Genomic DNA, 21,004 nt, shown 5'->3' with positions numbered 1-21,004 from the left:
GTTTAACTGGCATTGTTATGAGCAGTACTCAAAGATGGTGCTTGGATTTATTTCTGCTTTGTACAGAGCAATTACACACACAAAAACACACAATATCCAAACACCAAAACCAAATCCCTCACCATAAAACCCAAACACCAGCCCAAGCCTTAAAGGAAATGGTATGGTACTTTTCAGATCAATGATCCACCTCTTACTCTGTATCAAGGTAGACAACTACCAGTACTGTTGGCTATTTAAGTCAGAAGCAAGTGAAAAGCTCTGTAATCAGCAGATCCTACCTAAGACAGTTCTCAGAGGAGAAAAGCAAGGTGTGCTTGTTTGAAGCAAGCTAGAATGTTTTGGTGAGAAGAACCAGATCACAGGCTGTGTAAGGAAAACAGTGGTGATGTCCACTTCCCTCAGAAGTCTCGCTGAGGAGTTTGGGAAGAAGAAATGAAAACATTAGATAACACTCTTGCCATTTTCTCTCACTCTGGCTTAGGATGCTGACTGAGCTGCATCTAACACACCTTCCACTCACCTTTGCTTCTTAACCTTTTGGCCTAACCTCTATTCTTCTTTGGGACTGGGGTAAGGGTGAGAGGGGCAGGGGGAATGTGCTGGGGGGGCTACCAGAAACTCAGGTTTCTGGGAGGGGAGTTGTGTTTCTGTATTACCTTTTACTTTGTATATTTGTATATGTCTATAACTGTATATACTGTAAATATCTGCTTGTATATTGTGCTAGCTGTAAATAAATAGCTTCATTCATATTTCCAGAGCCAAGTGAGACTAGTCTGGGTAATTTCTAAAGTGTGGGGGGGCGGTGAACACCCAAACCATCACACAAGGCCACGAAGTGCAGCTTCCCTGGTAGCTGCCCAGTGCCTAACACCCTGTTGGTGTTCAGACTGCTTGCTCACTGGCTATCTCTCAGGATGTATGAGCAGAAGTGTGATTAGGAAGATGAAAAAAGGCAGTCTAACTAGAGGAAAAAATGCACAGTAGCAGTGGGACACATGCAGCTACCCTCTCTGCCTTTCTACTACTTCCTGGGCTTACAGTGGAGTTGTAGGGCTCTCCATGATAGTTTTCTTCCAACTGAATGAGGATGTCTGACCACAAAGAACACTAGCTGTGTAACTCTCCCTGCTCACTAGTGCCAATCAAGTTTCACTTAAAAGGAAAGGCATAATCACAACAACATATTGGAGGAGCAGACACAACAGGTGCCAGAAAGACACCTTCCTCCAGTGATCCTCTCACGGTTTAATCAAAGGGATTCATGCTCCACTAAACCCTATAAGTAGAGACACCTACTAAAGAAATAATAATCAGACTTAACACCTCCCTGACCATGTACTAGAACTTATTAGTAGATTATTTCTATGCTTATCCAAACTCTCTCATGTCACAGAATGTCTACAAAATATCCTGTTTAGTGAAAAAGATTCAGACAAGGACAGCAGCTATTTAGTAGTCATAAACACAAAGCCTTAAAACCATTACTAAAGGCAAACTCTCTGCATCCACTTTCTGGGTTTTTTTACTAATCAGGAGTTAATACAAACATTAGAAACCCACTTCACATGCAACTACAAGAAGTTAAATTACTCAGAGTATACAAAGGAATATATTTGTGACAGAAGTGTCAGGGATAGGACAATGCAAGCCAAGTAAAACAGTGAAGAGTAACTTCCTGCTGTAAAATAGAACAGGAAATAAACGAGTCACAAAGAAGCCATAGAAAATTATTTTCTCATAAGAATTCATTTTTAATGTGAGAAAACAATTGAAATGTAAGAATACAACTATTTGGGGGTGATTTTTTAGCATTTAGGCAAGACCTCAAACATCCTCATGTTACAATATTGCACATCACATATCAGCCACTTCACCAAGTAAAGACTTCAAGGAAAAAATGTAATGATAGGGATGTTGACATTCCCAGTATATTAACAGGGTTGGGAGAAGCTTTTCTGAATGAATGGTTTAGCATCTCCAACACAGTGGAGGTCTAATACAGGTAGGATCCTCAAGGCTTTAACAGCCAACAGGCAGAGGCCACCACAGACCTTTGTAGCTCAGATGTGCAATCACTGGGAATACTCTATGGACTGAGAGGAGAAGCCCATCTCACCAACACCTAACATCCTTAGGGGCAACCTGCCAGCTTCAGAGTTTGTTTCAGAACTCACTTTGCATTTAGATAAACTCTCATTTCCATTTCCACGTCCTCAGTCAAAAGGCACAAAGGTGAGCACACATTAAGACCTCTGTTTGGAAGCTGTACTTACATTAAGACAAACTCCCACAGGCCATAACTAGTAATGTTTTAACATATTCCTGGGAACCTCCTCCTAAACGTAGCTTTTGATTAGAAACGAAAATGTATCTTCAGAATTACTTGAAATATCAACAAAATAACATTCCTCTTCATTCCTACTAGTAAGACCTAAGATACAGTCATCAAGTTTTAAAAACCATGCAACAAGCAGTCTAAATAATATCCAAGTATGTCTGACGAAGTTTCCCCACAACTCAGAAAACCAAGAAGCTAGGTCACCAATGACAGCACTTCCAAAACCATTAAATAATAATTAATATTTAACTTAGTTACTATGGAATGTTCCTTAGTACAAAGTTCCTCCTCCATAAGGTTTCAAATTTATAGCTGGTAGAGGACACTGCAGTAGTATGGCAGCCTGTTTGCAGGACTGAAATAAAAAACCCCTTTTACTTATTGAAAGCATAAGAATCTTTCTTTAAAGCATGAAAATTACGGAATTTTGAATTTTGTCCACTTTTATTCCTGTGATTTGGACTCTTAGCCAGGTATTCCACTGAATAAAAAACTCAGTCAGTTTCACGCTGCTGCTGCAAGCTGTCTCAAATCACAGCAGACATCAGTATAATTCCCTGCAGACTCCCTGAAAAGAAGCAGAGAATGACAGTATAGGGGAGACAAATCTTCTGAGTAGCCAGGAAAAAGAAGTAAAGATAAAATAAAGACGATCACGGAGATAAGACTGCAAAGTTTCTTCTGATGGTAACGGAGTGTTCTATCCCTTGCTGAGTGACAAAATAAAACCTTCATTCATCTGAAGCCTATTTCAGTGAAGATTTGGGTTTCAACTCCACAACATCTACAGTCACAAACATAAGTTATGGCCATTACAATGAAGTGGTGACAAACTTCTAGTGAACCTCAGCTAAATCACTAACTTGCCATCTGTTGTGGCAGCAGCTTACTGAAGATAAGCAGCCTGGAAGATTTACAGCAATTAAGAAATCTTTTGGTCATTAACTCCACACCAATTAGACACTAAAGGCTTGCAAAACTATACTGTGGCTCACACCTGCTTTTTAAGGCAAATTTCTGTTCCAAATGACTGGTTTCACTCTGAGACCTCGGGTGGCAAAGGACCTTCAAATATCTATTCAAGCACTTGTTTGTCTATCAGCAGTCATAACACACTCCTATGTGTTCTTCCAACTCAAAAACACATACACGCACACACACAAAACATTTACTTCATCTCTACACCTCCACAGCAACATCATCAGTCCCTATTTGGCAATGCCGTGGTTCACCCTGAGGACACGCACACACACATTCTCACTCACACATCTGTCCACAAAAGTTTCTCTGGGCTTGTGTTGATAGTATCAGCCAAATTCAGAGCCCCACAGCCATCTCTGTAAAATACTCCCTACCAAGAGTTAAAATAGTCACAGAATCTGAAAGAAGTTCTGCAACTTCTTGCAAAGTCAAACTAACCAAAGTCTGCCTAAGAAAAGAGGTTATCTGAAGGTATTTTAAAATCACAGACAGTGATTAGTATTAGAAGACATCTGAACTACTCTTGTGCACAGCTCAGTCATAGCCCCATCTTCCTAGCTTTGGCAGAGTTTTGCTCTGAAAGCTAAAGCTACTATTTCTGCATATAAAGAAAAAAAAAAACAAACAGCAACATATCTCCAAACTAGAACAAGCTTTCAGTTGAAGAGCAAAAAGACAAAAGAAATCCAGAAGTCTGCAGTGCCCACAGCATTGGGTCTCCAAACACATCTCCATACAGCTGTTCGCACTGGCTCGCTCTCTTCGAAAAGAGGCTCCAAGAGAAGAAGTAGGTGGCAGGATGCATTCAAGGGGTGGCAGAGAGCATTCAAGTCTAGCACCCCCGCCTAAAGCCATTGCTTTTGTTTGTGAGGAGCTGGCACTGATGCAGGCTGACAGCACAAAGCGTAAAGCAGAACAGGAGTCGCGGTGGAGCCCCCCAGCGCTCTGCGGAACAGGACACGTAGGTTATTCGTAAAGCGGTTCCCAACGAACCTCAGTACCACACACAACGTGATACAGCCTAATAAAGAAATACAGAGCTTTTAAAGAGCTGTGGCTTGCATTAATAGACTTCCAGGAGCAGAACCGACAGCCTCTCGTTTCCCTCACATTACAGTGCTGACATAATAAGTTTATTTTACATGTCACTAAAGACAGACACTCAAAATCTGTGAAGGACATGACCAAAACTTACTGGTCAAATTTAAAAACCAAAAATAGATTCCATCATGTCACACTCGCAGCTGCTGCGTCCAAGAGTCTTTCTTTCATGAACTCACTTGCCCACTTCAAAAGACAACGCATGTTTCCTCCTTGCTCTTTTACATCTCTTTCCTCATCCACACAATTCATCTGCTACATCATCCAAGAGCAAAGAAAAAGACATTTGAGTCTTTTGTCCTTCCAAAGACCCCATTCTCATTTCCCAGTCACAGATTTCTCTTATTTTACCAGATCTGTAACTGCCACTTGTTTCTTCCGACAGATGGGGAGAACAAAAGCAGACCAAAGACCAGTCCCTGAGACAGCAGTTTTGGTACATGCAGAGTAATGCCCAAGTACTGCTTCAGGACCTTCTTCAGATTTCACTTCAGTTGGTAACTGCTCAGGTTTGTAGCTCCTAAATAGTTGGTGATGGGACAGAAAGCACGTTTGATGGATATGGCTGAATACCTGAGTTATGAACAGCTCTGGCGGGAGCCAGACAGCCATACTAGTGCACAGCCATGCTAGGTTTACCTGGGAGACAGACTGCTACCACAAATCCAGACCATTTATTAGCTTAGGTGACCAGTTTCATGTGAAAGCGGTCTCAGAAGATGAACAGTCCTAAGACAACATTTTCTTCCCTTCCCAACAGCTTTTGTTTTCTCCTTATTAATGAGTAAATTCTTTCTGATTTAAGAAATTATGCAGAGAGTCATTCACCTCAACCCTTCTGAGCTCAATCTTTGAATTAATTTATGTTTAGAAAGGAAGAAGCCATAAGGAAAAGGCTCCAAGGAGACCTTATTGTGGCCTTTCAGTATCTTAAGGAGGCCTACAGGAAAGCTGGTGAAGGAGTTTTTAGTATGTCAGGTAGTGATAGGACTAGGAGGAATGGAGCAAAACTGTAAGTGGGTAGATTTAGACTGGACATTAGGAAGAAGTTCTTCACCATGAGGGTGGTGAGACCCTGAAACAGGCTGCCCAGGGAAGTGGAGGAAGCTCCATCCCTGAAAGCTTTTAAGGCCAGGCTGGATATGGCTCTGAGCAACCCGATGTAGTGTGAGGTGTCCCTGCCTAGAGCAGAAGGCTGGGAGATAAATTATCCTTGGGGTCCCTTCCAGCTCCAACAGTTCTATGATTCTGGAAGTGACTCGACAAGGAGAGGTTAAGCATGGCCTTCTACAAAGACTTCTCAGATTATCCAACTCTGGGCACCCATCTTATACCAAAGTCCTTCAAGCCTTTGCTTGAACAAGGAGTGGAGAAATAGCCACTCTACAGAGTGATGCAGACCAGGAATGCCTCCTCCTCAAATCAGTATGTTCTATCATTACTAGGAATTTCGAGATGACCAGAACTGCATTTGCAGCTTGTGCAACACGAAGTTGATAATTTAAGAATATGGTTAAAGTTCACACTCCAAGAGTGTTTTTCTCTGGCACTATAACCTCTCCAACAAGAACAACTTCAATTCAATACCCTCCAACAGGCTTCCAGGCAACCCCATTAGTTTTTTTTTTTTACTCCTGAAATCCACTTTGTATAACAGTGCTGTAACTTCTGCACCACTAAAGCAGCTGTACATTCCATGTCCAGAAAAAAAGAATTAAAAGGCAATACATAGAAAAGATATCAAGCAGAAAAACTATTTCAGGAAAATCACTCTGTTGTTCAGATCTATCTTTAATGCTCTTGCTGGTGTGCCTCCTCACATGCCTAGGAGGTCAAGGTCAGTAATGTCACAGGTTGTCTTGAATTTTTACAATATAAAATTAAGTAATTCTCATGTTGGAAAAATAATGGCATTTTTATTTCAGCCTCAGGCAAGCCTCAGTTTGGGCAGTTCCCACAATACAATTAATAGTGGGATCATAAGTGTCATTTCCCAATTGAACTCTTGATTTGCAGCACAAAAAATCTGAAACTTGCAGATTAAGGTATTAGCAGACAACTGAAGTGTAGCATTCTTCTATCCATTTAACTTTGATTTTTCCTTCTGTTTAATAACCCCAGGAAAATTTCACATATGGAATACTCTCTCAAAACAGAGCAGTCCAAGGCTATGTTGTTTGATATTAAAATACAAAAGCTGTAAGAAATGAAAATGTAGGAATTGCTTTCATTCTCTTGATAAAAGAGGATAGATGACCTTCTTTTCACCAGTGAAGGCACCTCAACAAACATTAAATCCTCTCTGATTACCCAGATCCATATAAACCTGGAACACTGCCTAGCACATCCATGAAGCCCTGCACATCTTAAGCATTTCACATTTATTTCCCCATTTTTTCTCCCAATAGCTTCTACACAACATATCTTCAGGAGACCTGTATTTGTTCAGCACCACCCTTGCTACACACAGATCAGGGACTAAAGATTAGTCCTGGAGGCACCAAATGCCACCAAATTCAAGTTCCACATCCATTCAGCTCCCCTTGCATGAAGGAAGTACATTTGTATCCCTTCCTTACACAGTTTCTGAAAGAGAAATGATCTGAGAGGTCCTCTCAAGATGGGATACCACCTGTCATGAAGAGAACAATGGGATATCAAATGCCTTAATGAAGTTTCAGATACTGTTTGGGATCAAAACAATTGCAGGACAAGAACTGGACAAGGATGCTGAATATCCTCATCAGTGTGCATCTGTTGCAGCACTCACTCTTCATATTAATCTAGTTTCAAATTAAATCAGCAAGGTTTTATTTTGACAGTCAGAAAACAAAAGTTAGGAGGGGAAGGGAGTCGCTGTCTTTCTCAGAATAAAGGATCTCTCTCCTTCAACCTCTCTCAAACATTCCACAACCAATACAGCAAGCAAAAAAAAAAGGAAATAATCCTTTGCCCTAAGGCCCAGAATCACTGTCTCACAATGAAGCCGTAGGAGGACACTTTACTAGTACAGATTAGACACCACTGAACCAGGTGCCATCGGTTTTGGACACATTTTCCTAATGTTTCATTTAACAATTCACAACCAATTATTCTCATTAGCAATTGGCCACGATCTAGCAGGTGCAGGAGGTGGGGGGAAAGTGGGAGTGCTCAAGGGCTGGATACACGTCAAGGTCATGAGTCCACAAAGACACACACTTTGCAGGAACAGTACAGCAAGATCTGAGGGAAACTAATAGGCGTGTCTGTGGTCTGAGATCTATTAGCTGAAAAATGCCTTAACTGATCGCAGAAGCAGCCAGAAAGGAGCTATTAATGCAAATGTTACACAACCATTAAGCTTGCTTGAAAGTTTGAAATGTTCCAGTTAGATTCATTTAAGTCAAAATAGATTCTCTTCCTAAATGAGCAAGTTAACTCAACCATGCCACCCAAACCCAATCCTAATAGTTTCATCCTGTTCTGTTACATCTCATTCTATTAAAGAAACAAGCAGAACATAAGCTTTTTGGTGTAGGGACTGCAGGTCTGTTTCAAAAAACAGAGTGACTGCATTTAGTCAGAGGAACAGCCGTGCTACCAGACTGTCAAAAACACTTATTTTTCATCAAGTAAGTGTTACGAGTGTTTAGAAGTACCTGCTCTCTCAGTCTGAAGAGGTTACAATTTTTTATTGGAGTCTATTTGAGTTTACCTGATCTTTGACAACAATAAGCCAAAATAAGTTTGCTTTTAGAGAGCAGGCAGTCTCCCATAAAAGTACAGGAGTGAGCTACTTGCCGAACTTCTGACTTCCTAACAGAGTCCCCTCTTGTACAGCATTTCTTTTGAATGTTTCAATCATGAGGGGAGGGAGAAAGGGGAAAAGAAAATGATCTCAAACAACAAGCCGAGCACAAATATGAGTACAATGCAATGAACTACAAAGCTGCTGAAAATTTTGGTCTACAAGGTGGTAGTGCATAATCTACTATGTATGGATTGTTGTTTATAAAGCAGTGTTTCAGAATAAAGCAACAGTCAAGTACTTTCTGAATTTTCTAAACCAGCTCTGAAATGCAAGATTTCTCCTGTTACTACACTTGATAGAGAAAACACATAGAAAAATGCAAGTGACAAAACTGTACAATGGCTACTAAAATGATTCCTCTGTAACAAAAACTACTGCTGCACCTGAGCAGGCACTGACACACAACTCTTAGCTCCAAAGTACCTGAACATACTAAGGAGCAGCTGGCTGCACTGCATCTATGAGTTATGTAGAGGTTGATCATCAAAAGCACCTCACAGCATCAATAATCCAACCATCAGTCAAAAACGTATAGGATCAAATTATGAAGGCCTGATGCATGCATTACAGAATTTAAAAACCCTGACACAGCAGAAAGTAAGGTCTACTTCTTCAAATATATACATTAGGCTCCAAATATTTACATTCTGTTTACAGAGTATTATTATGTGATAGTTGATTCTTGACAATATTGTTCTACATAGCTTCTTAAGAAAAAAATGTCCTTCATTGCTAAGTCCTACAGTAGCAGCACACAACTAAATGACTTTGTTTCCAACTCCAGTTTTAAGTCAACACTGTGATAATGAAACACTGCCAAAGTATCCTTAAATTTCAGGATCATTCTAAAACATCTGACAGTCCTAGAAAGGATGAATTTGGATGTTATAAAGCCTGAGTATGGGGCATCACAGTTTCCAGGAAGATTCCATTAGGTGTTGCCCACTTGCATCCCAGAACAAGACTTAGCATGTACTCTAATGCAGAATTCAGCCTACAGTCTTAAATAAACCTCCAGATAAGATGCCTAAAAACCTCAATTAAAATGTATTTGTTGGCTCTAACACACTTAGCTAGAACTTCCATACTGACACGTGCTTTTAGCTTCAACCATTAACTAGCACCATTTTAAACCTCTGTCCAACCTGTTTCATAAAGCATCTTCAAAGTATACTTCACTCTGAACAATTATGACACACAAAGGCAGGATCCTTCCTTAAACATCTTGATTCACTCTATATTTTAGACAGAGTAGGGAAGAAGCATCTAATCGAACATCAGTAGAAGGAGGTGCCCACTGCATTCAGAATGGGTGCCCTAGAAGCAGAGATAGTGCTGAAAGACAGAAACAGAAAGCATGCTAACAAGTATAAAACATTATGTCGGGCAGCAAAGATTACATTGGGGTGCTGCTGGTAGTTATATTCTATACATTTTCAGTGACTAATGATGCAAGTATGTCCTGCACAGAACTAGATGATTTCTCTTACCTACTAATTGAGAACTTGACAAAATTCTGTCGATGATGGTAGTAAAGCAACTCTGATTACTACTTTACAGCTACTAGTGTGTTGCTTACTCTTGATCAAGCCAAACTAAATATTGCACCCAATTCAGAAGTGATCAGTCACATAAAACACACGGTTTTCTTTCTCAAGTTCATCCAGAAACAACATATGCTTGTCTTTTGCTCCAAGAGCCAAGTCTTGTTTCTGCCATGTACCCTTAACTAGCAAATGATTAACCATCAAGGAGATCACATTTTCATTTAAGTAATAGGTAATGATGATTTAAGATTTTATCTTTGCTCTCACGTTTGAAACAAGATTATCAGTTAACTTTTTAAGCACTGGCAACTTTTGTGTGTCACCAGCATTGGAAAGCCGTTGAAAATGGCAAGAAAAAGTCACTCAAGTGAGTACAGAAAAGGCAACACTAAGTTGGGAGGAATATTAAGGAATGTAAGAACTTATCTTTCTGAAACTAACCACAGGGATTCATCTGTCCTTAAAATCTGATTTTAATATACTTATTGTTCGATAAAATAAGGTCTGTGTTGCAGGTTTATTCTACTTTAACTGATTAAATAGAGTAAAGTTCTCAATTCCCTGCTTGTCCATCAGTCTTCAGAACCACTTGTACCACCCTGTTAGGTGCAATGAAGACATTTGACCACCTGCATACATATCTAGGAGTGCCAGCAAAAAAACCCCAATGATGCAAGCAAAGCTACAAATGCATTCAGAATTACACCTTGTGCATACTGGGAAGAACATGAATAATATATCAGCACACTGAAGGATTTCCCCAGAAACACAGTGCTGAAATACTGCATTTCCTGTTGAAGGTACAGCTTCCCAGGTGAAGACTCCTGGAGATTGAATAATTTTATTAGGAACTATCTAGTCTGAAAGAAAAAGAACATGAGGTAGGGTGACCAGCAGGGATGCTGTCCTTGCATGATACGTTTCAGGAAAAGACCTGATAGACTGTGACTTGGTTGGAAACAAAGTCCCAGACTACACACAATCAGAAAATCCAAACACCAAACACTTGAGATAGTGCAGCCTTCACTATTATAATCACACCAGCATCCCATTCTGCATATCACTCCACTGCTTGTTTTATTCCCCTCAGCATTATCATGCTTATTCCAACAACACCTAAGAATCTCTGCCTGGAAGAGCTTGCAATCCAAGATGTAAAACAAGACAAGATTCGTTTTCCTGATGTTGAACTACAGCAGAGTTTAGTGCTGACTTGCAAAGTTACAACTAAAACCTTGCACACCTCTTCACCATTAAGCACATCACTCCTCCGGGTATCTAAATCACCTAAGAGTCCCAAAGGAAACAATACCTGAACTAAGAGTCAGATTAGAACAGACCTATTGAAAAGGTTAGTCTAAAGCACTCTGGATTTTTGGTGGCCAACTGTGAGTATAGAAAAGCAAGTTTTGAAAAGGGGTGTGGAAAAAAGGAAGTTTATTCACAATCATCAGATTGCTAGTTGACCAAGCACAAAGTTACATGGAGAACAAAAAAAAAACCACCACCACATCAATTGTTACTCCATGGTATTTCAGTCATCCTACACAACAAATGCATTTTTTCTATTTCCCCCTCACATGTACCAGTCTATGACAGTGAGAGAGAGAGAGGAAACAGGAGGCTGTATGACATGTATATGGAATTCTCAAGAGGCTGTCAGCAGAAAATGCTTTTGCAAATTATACCTAAACAAAGCTTGTATTTAGGTAAGTGACACTACAAATTCGGGGTAACCTTTATGAGAGAAAGGGACAAAAACTTAGTTAATCTTTTGTACCTTGAGGCAGTAGCCTACCTGTCTAAAGCCCTAATCTTTTGAGTAATTTTTCTTGAGAAAAAAATTAAAATCAATTAAACCACACAATCTGTTTCAAATACATTTCACCATATTATGAAATAATGAATCAGATCTACATTATTCTGAGGCACCAGAGTGCAAACCACAGCCCAAGCTGCAATGAACCTGCTATGTTTGAATCTCTCGTGCATAAGTTGTCTACTGCTACAAGGGTTCCAATATTAAGAGGGGGGGGAGGGAAATACACAAAGGTAAATTTTTGCTTTTCCCAGGCCTGCTCACTTATTTCTTACAGCTCCTCCGTTAAGCTGGGGGCCAAGTCCGAAGACCCCCGAGGACGAGGCCCCTGAAGCCGGCTGATTCAGGAGAATCTCCAGGATGATATCGCCCCAAGCAGCCTGCGCTGCCCTTCCCCCACAAAGGGTGGGGAGCCGGGATACTGCCCAGCCCCACCGCTCCGACACGCAGGGCAGCGCCGAGGTCCCCCGCCGCTGCGAGGGGCCCAGCACTTAGTTCCCCCCGCCCCTCTAAAGCCTTGGGGCCCGCATTCGCCGAGAAGGGCAGGAGAGGAGGGTGGATGGCGCGACGGCAGCCCCCCGGCTCCCAGCGCCGCCCGCCCGGGTGGGTGTGTGCCGGGCCCGCCGCAGCGGGATGTCACCGCCGCCCGCCTTCTCCGTTCCCCCCTCACCTCGCCTTGTCCCGCCGCGGCACCGCCGCCGCCCAGAGCTCCGTTGCCGGCGGCTGTCGCCGGCGCTGTCAGCAGGCCGCCCACCGCGTTCGGCGAGGCGGCGGCCGCCTGGGTCGCAGCCCGCAAAGGGGCCGCTCCCGCCGCCGCCCCGGCCTTGCCCAGGCCGCCGGCGCCGCCGCCGCCGCTGGGTCCCGGCCCGCCGGTGCTGCTGAGGCCGCCGCCCCGCTTGTTCTTCCGGCGCTTGGCTCCGCGCTTGGCGTCGGCCGGACTCATCGTGCCTGACACCCGGGCAAAGGAGGAGGGTGCGGGGCGGGGGGGGGGAAGGAGAAGGAGGAAGGGAAGGGGAGTGAGGCCGCCGCAAGCGCCCGGGGGCGGAGGGAACGGGTAGGGCCGGGGCACGAGCCGCCCCGGGCGCCGAGGAGCAGAGCGCAGCGACTGTCACGGCCACGGGGACTCCCTCGGCCCCGGCGCCGCTGGCCAGAGTTACCGTCCAATATGGCGGACACAAGGGGAAAGTGATCCCCCCTTACGTCGGGGGGCTCCCCCTCGCGCTGACGGGAACCCGCGCCGCAGGGCGCACTGGGAGACGTAGTTCTCGCGTCGCGTCACAACCCATTGCCCTCTGGGACAACGGACTACAACACCCAGCGTGCACTGCGCGACCCGCCTGGAAGCGACGGGTGAGCTCATCCGTTCTAGCGATGGACGCTGGGAGCTGTAGTCCGCACAGGAGCCCTTAGCGCCGCTGGTCAACGCTGCCACCCCGGCCAAGGGACTACACCGCCGCCTAGGAGCCGGCGAGCGTCACGCCGTGCGCCTTAAAGCGGTCGCAGCGCCCCCTTGCCCCCTCAGGGGTAAGCTGCGGCGCCGGCGGCTAACTCTTCTCAGAGGGGCGGGTGGGCTGCGGCCCCTCCGCGGGGTTGACTCCTCTGTGAGAACACTGCCTGTGGATGTGGGAATGCCTTTCCCAAATCCTGGGCAAAAGCGGTCAAAAATGGAAGTTACAGCGCTCACGCTGCTTACCTAAGGCCCTAAGTCTGCTCTGAAGAGCCTCCAGAGGTTCTTTGAGGGCAGGTGGACCTCAGCCTCAGGGCTCCTCCCAGCTGAGGTGCCATTCTCTGTGCAGCAGAGACCATCATAACATCATTAAGGTTAGAACAGACCTCTGGGATTCATTGAATCCAGCCATCAACCCTGCTCTACCCTACCCCCTAATCCATGTACTGAAATGCCACAGCTACACGTTTTGTTACGGTGACTCCACCACTTCCTGGGGCAGCCTGTTCCAGTGCTTGGCCACTCTTTGACAACATCATAGAATGGTAGGGGTTGGAAGGCACCTCTGGATATGGTCCAGTCCAGCCCTCACAGCTAAAGCAGAGTCAGCAGCAGGTTTCCCAGGACTGCAAGGTCCAGGCAGGTCTGGAATCTCTCCAGAGAAGACGACTCCATAACCTCCCCAAGCCCTGTCCCCCTTAAGGTAAAGAAGTTTTCCCTAACATCTAACCTAAACCTCCCCTGGTGTAAACAAGATGTGGAACAGGCTGCCCAGGAAGCTTGTGGAGACTCCATCCCTGTAGGAATGAAAGCCCACCTGGACAAATTGCTTTGGGTGATCCTGTTCTAGCAGGGGAGGTTGGACTCAATATTCTTCCTCAATGTCCCTTCCAACCATTCTGTGATTCTGTCAAACCACAACAGACATCCTACTCTTCCTACCATCATCTGCTAGCAGCCTATAAACCACTGCCACAAGTGCCCTTGTTTCCCAGGATTGGTCTCCACACAGCCAAATGAAATACTGCAGCACTGGACTTGGACATGACGGGGCAGGGTGATGTATATGAGCAGATTGAGCCTGGTGACAACTTATGGCACTATAAATAATAACAGAATCTTCTTGCATTGTTAAAATTGTGATGGTGTCACAGGGTGGTGGGGGTGGGTTCAGGGAACCAGTGTGCTTTTCTTTCACCGAAAGCCCTACACACAGAAAAGGACACAGAAAAGACAGATCAGGAGGTCTGGGAGAGAAATGGAGAAAGGCACTAACTTCACTCTGTCCTGGCACTGGGTTGGCAGCTTCAGGAGAAGCTACTGTTTTTTGCTGAAGGTGTTCCAGGCTTAGTTTGCCTTGGTACCCATGGAGGAGCTTTGCATGTGCATGCAGGCAGCTGTGAAACCAGGAGAACACGTTTGTTCATCTTGTGGTCTAATAAATGGTGAAGGTTTGGGGGCAGGGCCCTACTCTTCATAAATGCTTCCCGTGCTCAGCTCACACCACGCTGCACGAAGGGCAAGCAGCAGTGCCAAGAGTTGAAGCCAGACCAAACTCACACACTTGTGTGCAGCCTTTTGTCACAAACTCCAGGCCTTGCAGTATAAATTGGATGCTGCCTTCACATGACATCTCTCCTTGATATATGGCAGTGTTTTCAGAACTAGCATCTCTCACCTGAAGTGGTGACACTTCTCATTCCAGCCTTGTATGGAAGCATCTTTATCTTCCTTTTGGAAGGATATTTTCCACTTGGCCTCTGTTCATTTAACACCATGCTTCTGAAGGCAAGATTACAGCTCTGTCACTCTCTCTATCCTCCCTATTGCAGATAAAAGGCATTACTATGGAAAACTATTATAGTAAAATCACTCAGCTGCAGAGGAGCTAAAGTAATACTACTTAGGCTGACATCACAGCATTTAGTTCCCATAGTCTCATTATAGAAGCATAAATGTTTTCCCTCAACACTTCAGAAAATAAAGGCTGTCCAGATGCTTTGCTTTTTTACATCTAGTTTTCAACAGAGAAGAAAATCCACAGGGCAGGATAGTGAGTTCTCATAAACTGTGTGGGTCAGGGGCTTTATTTAAACCTGCCAGTAAATACCAGCCAAGCACTTCATGGTTTTGAACTGAACATAGCTACCACACCTTGCTTTTAAGTTACAATTAGCTGCTGAGCCAGCTGCTTGTTTTAGAAATGAACTTGCCACTTCGGTGGTGAATTTGAATGTTTGTATGAAACAGAGCAAAACCAAGAGGAAATTAATTTGCCTGCTGTGAAGACCTTGCTTGAATCAAATTACTCAAAATGTTCCACCTCATCCCTAAGAAAAACTCAGTCATAGGAACAAACTAACTTTAATTTACCTCATAAATTGGGAGCATAATGTTGCACTTCAGAACCCTTCCAGGGAAAGAGTTATTCATATGCTGAAAATTGTTCAGGTTTCCCACGAATGCCTGTTATGAAAACTCACTGCATAAATAGCACAGGTCACTGCAGTGCTTTCCCATGCTCTTCCTTTGAACCAGCCCAGTTTCAGCAGCACTGAGGTGCAACAAAAGGTTGTATGGAGAGCTGTACAGGTCATAAAACTGTTTCAGTTGGAAAAGCCCTCTAAAATCTCAGAGTCCAACTGTCAACCCCAAGACCACCACTGCCATTAAACCATGTCCCAGAGTGCCATGTCCACAGAGTTCTTAAACGCCTTCAGGGATGGTGACTCCACCACCTCCCTGCCTGACCACTCTTGCAGCAAAGAACTTTTTCCCAATATCCAACTTAAACCTCCCCTGGCACAATTTCAGGCCATTTCCTCTCATTTTCTCACCTGATACTAGGGAGAAGAGACCAACTTCCACTTCAATTTCAATCTTCTTTCAGGCACTTGTAGAGAGCAATCAGGTCTCTCCTCAGCCTCTGCTCCAGTCTAAACAACCCCAGTTCCCTCAGCTGCTCTTCACCAGACCTTTTCTCCAGACTATTTGCCATCTTTGCTGCCCTTCTCTGGAGCCTCTTCAGCACCTCAATGTCTTTGTAGTCCAGATGCCATCTGGGAAAACTCCATATGGTTTTACCACCCTGATGGAATATTTGTGCTGGTCTCCCACTGCACACACAATACTGTAAGGAATCTTTACAGTGAAATGTTCTTACAACAAAAGGAAGAGATCTGCTAATCTTTACTGTTCTTGAAATAATGCCTCTGTGCCAGGGAGATCAAAATTTATGATTTCTTTAGTTTCCAGGGGTTCTTAATTACACATTTACTGCCAGGGTTACTTGGTGACATTAGTAACAAGCTGAAGTCAAAGCAGCGACTCAAATGCAAGGCAGCCTTGAGAAGAATTTAAAGCTGTGCTTCTGTTTCCCACCATTGTGTGATTATCCCAGCTCTGAGAGCCATTGTTTATTTACATTTCTGAAAGTTCCTCTGAGGTCCTGGCTTTGTCTCCATTTCCTCCACATTGCTACAGCTTTACTGAAGACCTGGGGCTCCTCACTGATGGTAACATCATACAGATCAAGCAATTTGCCAGTGTAACCCTTCTGCAGCTAGCAGTAACTTGCCTTTACTGCCCAAACAAACTGATTTTAATAGCAAATCCAATTTTCTAAAAGGCTTTTCTACAGGAGAGGGAAGACAAACGTGTGACAGGGGAGGATGTGTTTCTACACAACTGAAAACACTCAGAAAACAATGAGCCCATGCACTTCATCTCCCACGAGCATTGGCAGGGACTGTGCTATTAGAGGTCCATGCCATTCACCTCCACAGGCCATTCTGACTTGTCCCCAAGTTGGGTTAAGAGGAATGTCTGCGCTGGACCTTGTATGCACAGCATAAGGACTAGACAGGATGCCTCCAGCCTTCCATTCCTAGCACTTTCATTTAAGCATCACCATAATGGTGAGAGACCCCTTCCATGATCCACTTACCAAACTCACATCCCGCCACTCTTTGGGGAAGCACTTGGAGGTGACCAAGGTTTAACTTCCAGCAGTGCAGCTTGGACATGTCTACCCTCAGATGCTTTCAAACCCTTGAAATGAAGTGTGCAGGAAATGAGGTTTAGGCTCTTGGACAGAGTTGTCAAAGAAAATCCAACTTCCACCTTCCAGCATAGGTGTTAACCTCCACATTCAGAGCTTTGCTGCTGTGCTGGGGAAGTGAGGAGGATATTTCCATAGTGTGGTTTTCTCTATTCACAATGTCCCCACGCAGAAGGAAAACAGAGTAGCAATTTCTTTGCTCACAGTTTCCAATCCTGCCTTCTCATGCAGCTCTGTGCCTTGAAGAGCCCAAGCTCTCTGCTTGTCTCTGAAGGCCAACATCACCAAGGATGTTCACCTTCTCTGCCTCTTGCTTCCATAATCACTGCCAGTAACTCTTAAAATTAAGCACTGGCAGGCATTTGCTGAGAAGTTACCCAGCATTGTGGGTGGGTTCTGCTCAGTGAGTCAGAATTATTCCAGCAGTGCTTCTCCTGTTTGCAGCTGTACTGGAAGTATGTACTACACTACCGTGTAACAAGCTTTGGAGCTCTTTTGACCCTTTCACTTCACCTTTTAAACTACAATAAGTCCATCCATCAGATGTAATACAGAGTATGATGGTTGAGAGATCAGGACCTGCCTCCTGGCAGCCATTAGACCCTACAAGCATATGTTCTATTTCATGGCAACTTATGCCACTAGATGCATGTTCTGCTTTTGCACTCCTTGACCTGGAGCTTTTCAACATTATCAAAGCAAATAAATTGAATGTTTCTTGCTGTTTATCTTTCTGCTTCTTTGGCTTTCAAATTTATCACCACAGAGGAAGAAATTATGTCTCCTCACTCTTCTGTCAACTGTTTCCTCAAACCTTCCCAAATAATTTATTATGCCTTAACACTAAGCTGTGGTGGTAGCAGCAGATCTCTTCACAATGCAAGGATGCTCAGCAGAGCTCATGAATCACTCAAGTTTCCATCTTATGTCTGGGAAACCCAGAGAAGAAGAGGTTAAAATGTCCAGTTTCCCTCTGCTTGTGTCTAAACAATGAAATTCATGGAGGATTAAAAAGGAAGGTAGAAAAAGCTAATTTCTGTCAGCTGTCTCTAGCAGTAGTGTGCAGAAGAAACCAAGCCATATGCTACCACTTTGTCCCAGTGACCTGCTTAAGAAGTTTTTTAATACACCAGCCACTTTCAATCCCCCAGAGGCAGAAGTTCCCCCAGCCTACAAGTTTTAGGCAGACATTAACTTTCACATCCCCAGGGTGGCCCCACAAAGGGACAAACACTTTCAGTTTCCTTAAAGAGAGACAAGAACCCACTAGCCGGTCAGCCCATAGTAACTTCAAACATGGTGCAAGGTACTGTTGCATGCCTGTCCAGGCAGAAAGGAAATGTGAGAGCTGGAAAGAAAAAGAAAAGCAGCAATGTGGAGATGCAAAGTCCATTCCCAGGGGAAACTTAATTTCCACTCCCCACAGAGGAGCATAGTTCACTGAAGACAAAGATTCAGAGGTAGCCTCGCTGAGATGCCTGCAAGCTTGGGGCACTGCGCAGCTAGCATTTGGTCCAAGACCAAACATACTGAAACTAGCTGTGAAACCCCAGTCCAGACCAAATTCCTCACCACAATAAGCATCTGTTCTTCAACTTAAGTATTTTGTTTGCTTGATGAGATGATTGGAACTGACTGAGCTTGCTTTTGGATTGCTGAATCATTTCCACTGTGTCTCTTAAATCCAAACCAGGGACTCGGATAACTCAGACAATTAATGATGTGACCCAAAAAGATGCTGGACACTAGAAATCTCATAGCAGCAAGGATAAATATGTCTGGGTTTTGGCTATGGGATCCCTTAAGAGCTACCTGTTATTCCAAGCCATTCCCATCATTTGTGCAGCAGGGCTCTTTGCTGGACTGATAAGCAGCTCCATGATGTTTATATGAATACAGGGGATCATAACTCTGAGCTTCCCTCATCCCAGTGAGAGAAAACATTCAAGTCAATTCCCCAAAGGGCAACTCACATTTGGATAAGGCTGGCATCACTCCAACAGCCTGCAATTGCCAGAGAAAGGGGATTTACTCAACAAAAAATGAGAATATAGTATTATTTACCAGCTAAGAGCTGCTCCTGCAGGGGTAGGACACGGTCTGCCTCGGTACCAGAGGAGCTCTACATTTCAGCCTCAGATTTAACAAACACTGACGTGTTTGCACAGCATGTTCTTGCAGGAGGCATTTCTCTAAGTGCAAGGAGGCAGTTTGTACATTAGCGTGGCCAGAAGAGACATTTTCTGAGCCACTTCAGTCTCAGAGTTGTCAAATGCAGCAGCAATATCAAAAGCTATGACAACTTTGGTTGTAGAATCACAGGATCAGTTTGGATGGAAAAGACCTTTAAGATCATCAAGTCTAACCATTCTCTAACTGCCAAGTCTGGTGCTAAACCATGTCCCTTAGCACCACATATCTGCTTCTTTTCAGCACCTCCAGGAATAGGCATTCAACCATCTCCCCGTGGAACTTGTTCCAGTTCTTACTTCTATCTTATTTGTGCTTATTTCTATCACATTTCACCCTCTACAGACCACATAACATCTCCCTGTCTTTGCCTAATGAAGCACTTTTAGTCACCTCATTCAAAATTTAAAATGTGAGATTGCTGTTGTGCCAGATAAAGAGATGGGTGTATTCTCCAAATCCTTTTATCTCTTGCTGACTGATTTAGAGACAGGTTAGAACAAAGAAGAGATATTTCATTACAGGACTGCAAATAAATGGTATATAAACCTATACTCCATTGTGTGCCTCAATAAAAGGGCTTGCTGCTGTGAGAAGCACTCTGCACTACAGATCTACTTGAAAATCCTGCACTTCTCAAAGAAGAGTCATCTCTCTACATCTCCAGCTATTGCATTTGCTTCAAAATGCAGAAGAAGAAGAAAAAGAAAGAAGTGGCAAATCTCTTTGTTTAAGAGTATGTTGTAGCTACATGGATCATAGATAAAAAGTAATGGTTAATAACTCAAACCAAGAAGAGGCAGCAGATTCAGCCTGAAGGAATTCAAAAGCTTTGTCAAACAGAGCAATTCATTTTTTGGCAGCTTGAAAGATTAGAGAGCTGGTAAGGGAAGGGTTGCCAAAAATGGGTTTCTTGGAAGAAGACTTTCTGCTGAGAATCCCCTTTAGAAATTGATTTAACCTGGGTTACCCCTTGGATGTTATTTGCTGCTTGTGCTCCAGCTTAGGATGTGCAGAGCTTGGGCTGAGTTTCCTCTTCTGCTCCATGCCCTCTGGGACCATTTATTTAACCTCCCTGGGCTTAGTTACACTTGTATCAAACGGAAATAAAGCCCACTGTGCAAATCTTCCTCCTGAGCCTCTCCAGCACAGTATCCTGATGTTTCCAGAACAAATTGCAAGGACTGTGCAAGTATGATCTATAAAGCATCAGAGAATAGCTTGTTGGAAGCAATCTTCAAGATCATCTAGTTTCAACCCCTCTGCCATGGGCCTGGACATCTCCCACTAAAACAGGTTGCTCAAAGCCTCATCCAGTCTTAAATACTTTGAGGGATGAGTAGGTTGATCTGTAAAAAAAACCCTGCTGTAGTCGAACTAACTCATCATTTTCTCCTACAAAATACAGCAGTAATGTGATGAAAACAGGCAGTGGACCTGTATGGGTACAGGTCAAATCACTGTAACACCTAAGAGGTGGTGCCTAGCATTGGGAGCAGTTGAAAAGCCCTGGTGCAGGTGTGCAGTAAGGATCTGCATATACAGTGGTCATGGAGGTGCTGGGTAGAAGGTTGGACCTGATGATCTTAGAGGTCCGTTCCAGCCTTAATGATTCTATGGTTCAATGATCCACTGCCTTGCTGCAGTACCTGGGAGAGCTGGTTAAAGGAGCACCCCTCAAGCATTTCCTAAAGCAGCTGAAAAACTCTCTTTTCAAAACCA

The 21,004-nt window shown here is 43.8% G+C and overlaps 1 protein-coding gene across 1 annotated transcript in view; it reads right to left on the bottom strand.

The window, feature by feature from the left end:
* The window catches only part of FAM193A (family with sequence similarity 193 member A), a 72,471-nt gene extending 60,120 nt beyond the window's left edge, over window positions 1–12,351 (bottom strand). The window contains exon 1 of the mRNA XM_064151579.1: window positions 12,256–12,351. The gene's annotated coding sequence lies outside the window, so the exon portion shown is untranslated. The remainder of the gene's footprint in view (window positions 1–12,255) is intronic.
* Window positions 12,352–21,004: the final 8,653 nt, after the last annotated feature.

Source organism: Pogoniulus pusillus, chromosome 11 (assembly GCF_015220805.1).
Source record: "Pogoniulus pusillus isolate bPogPus1 chromosome 11, bPogPus1.pri, whole genome shotgun sequence".
Taxonomy (NCBI): Eukaryota; Metazoa; Chordata; class Aves; order Piciformes; family Lybiidae; genus Pogoniulus; species Pogoniulus pusillus.
Note: the sequence above shows the minus strand (reverse complement) of the source record. Positions and strands in the feature narration are given on the sequence as shown.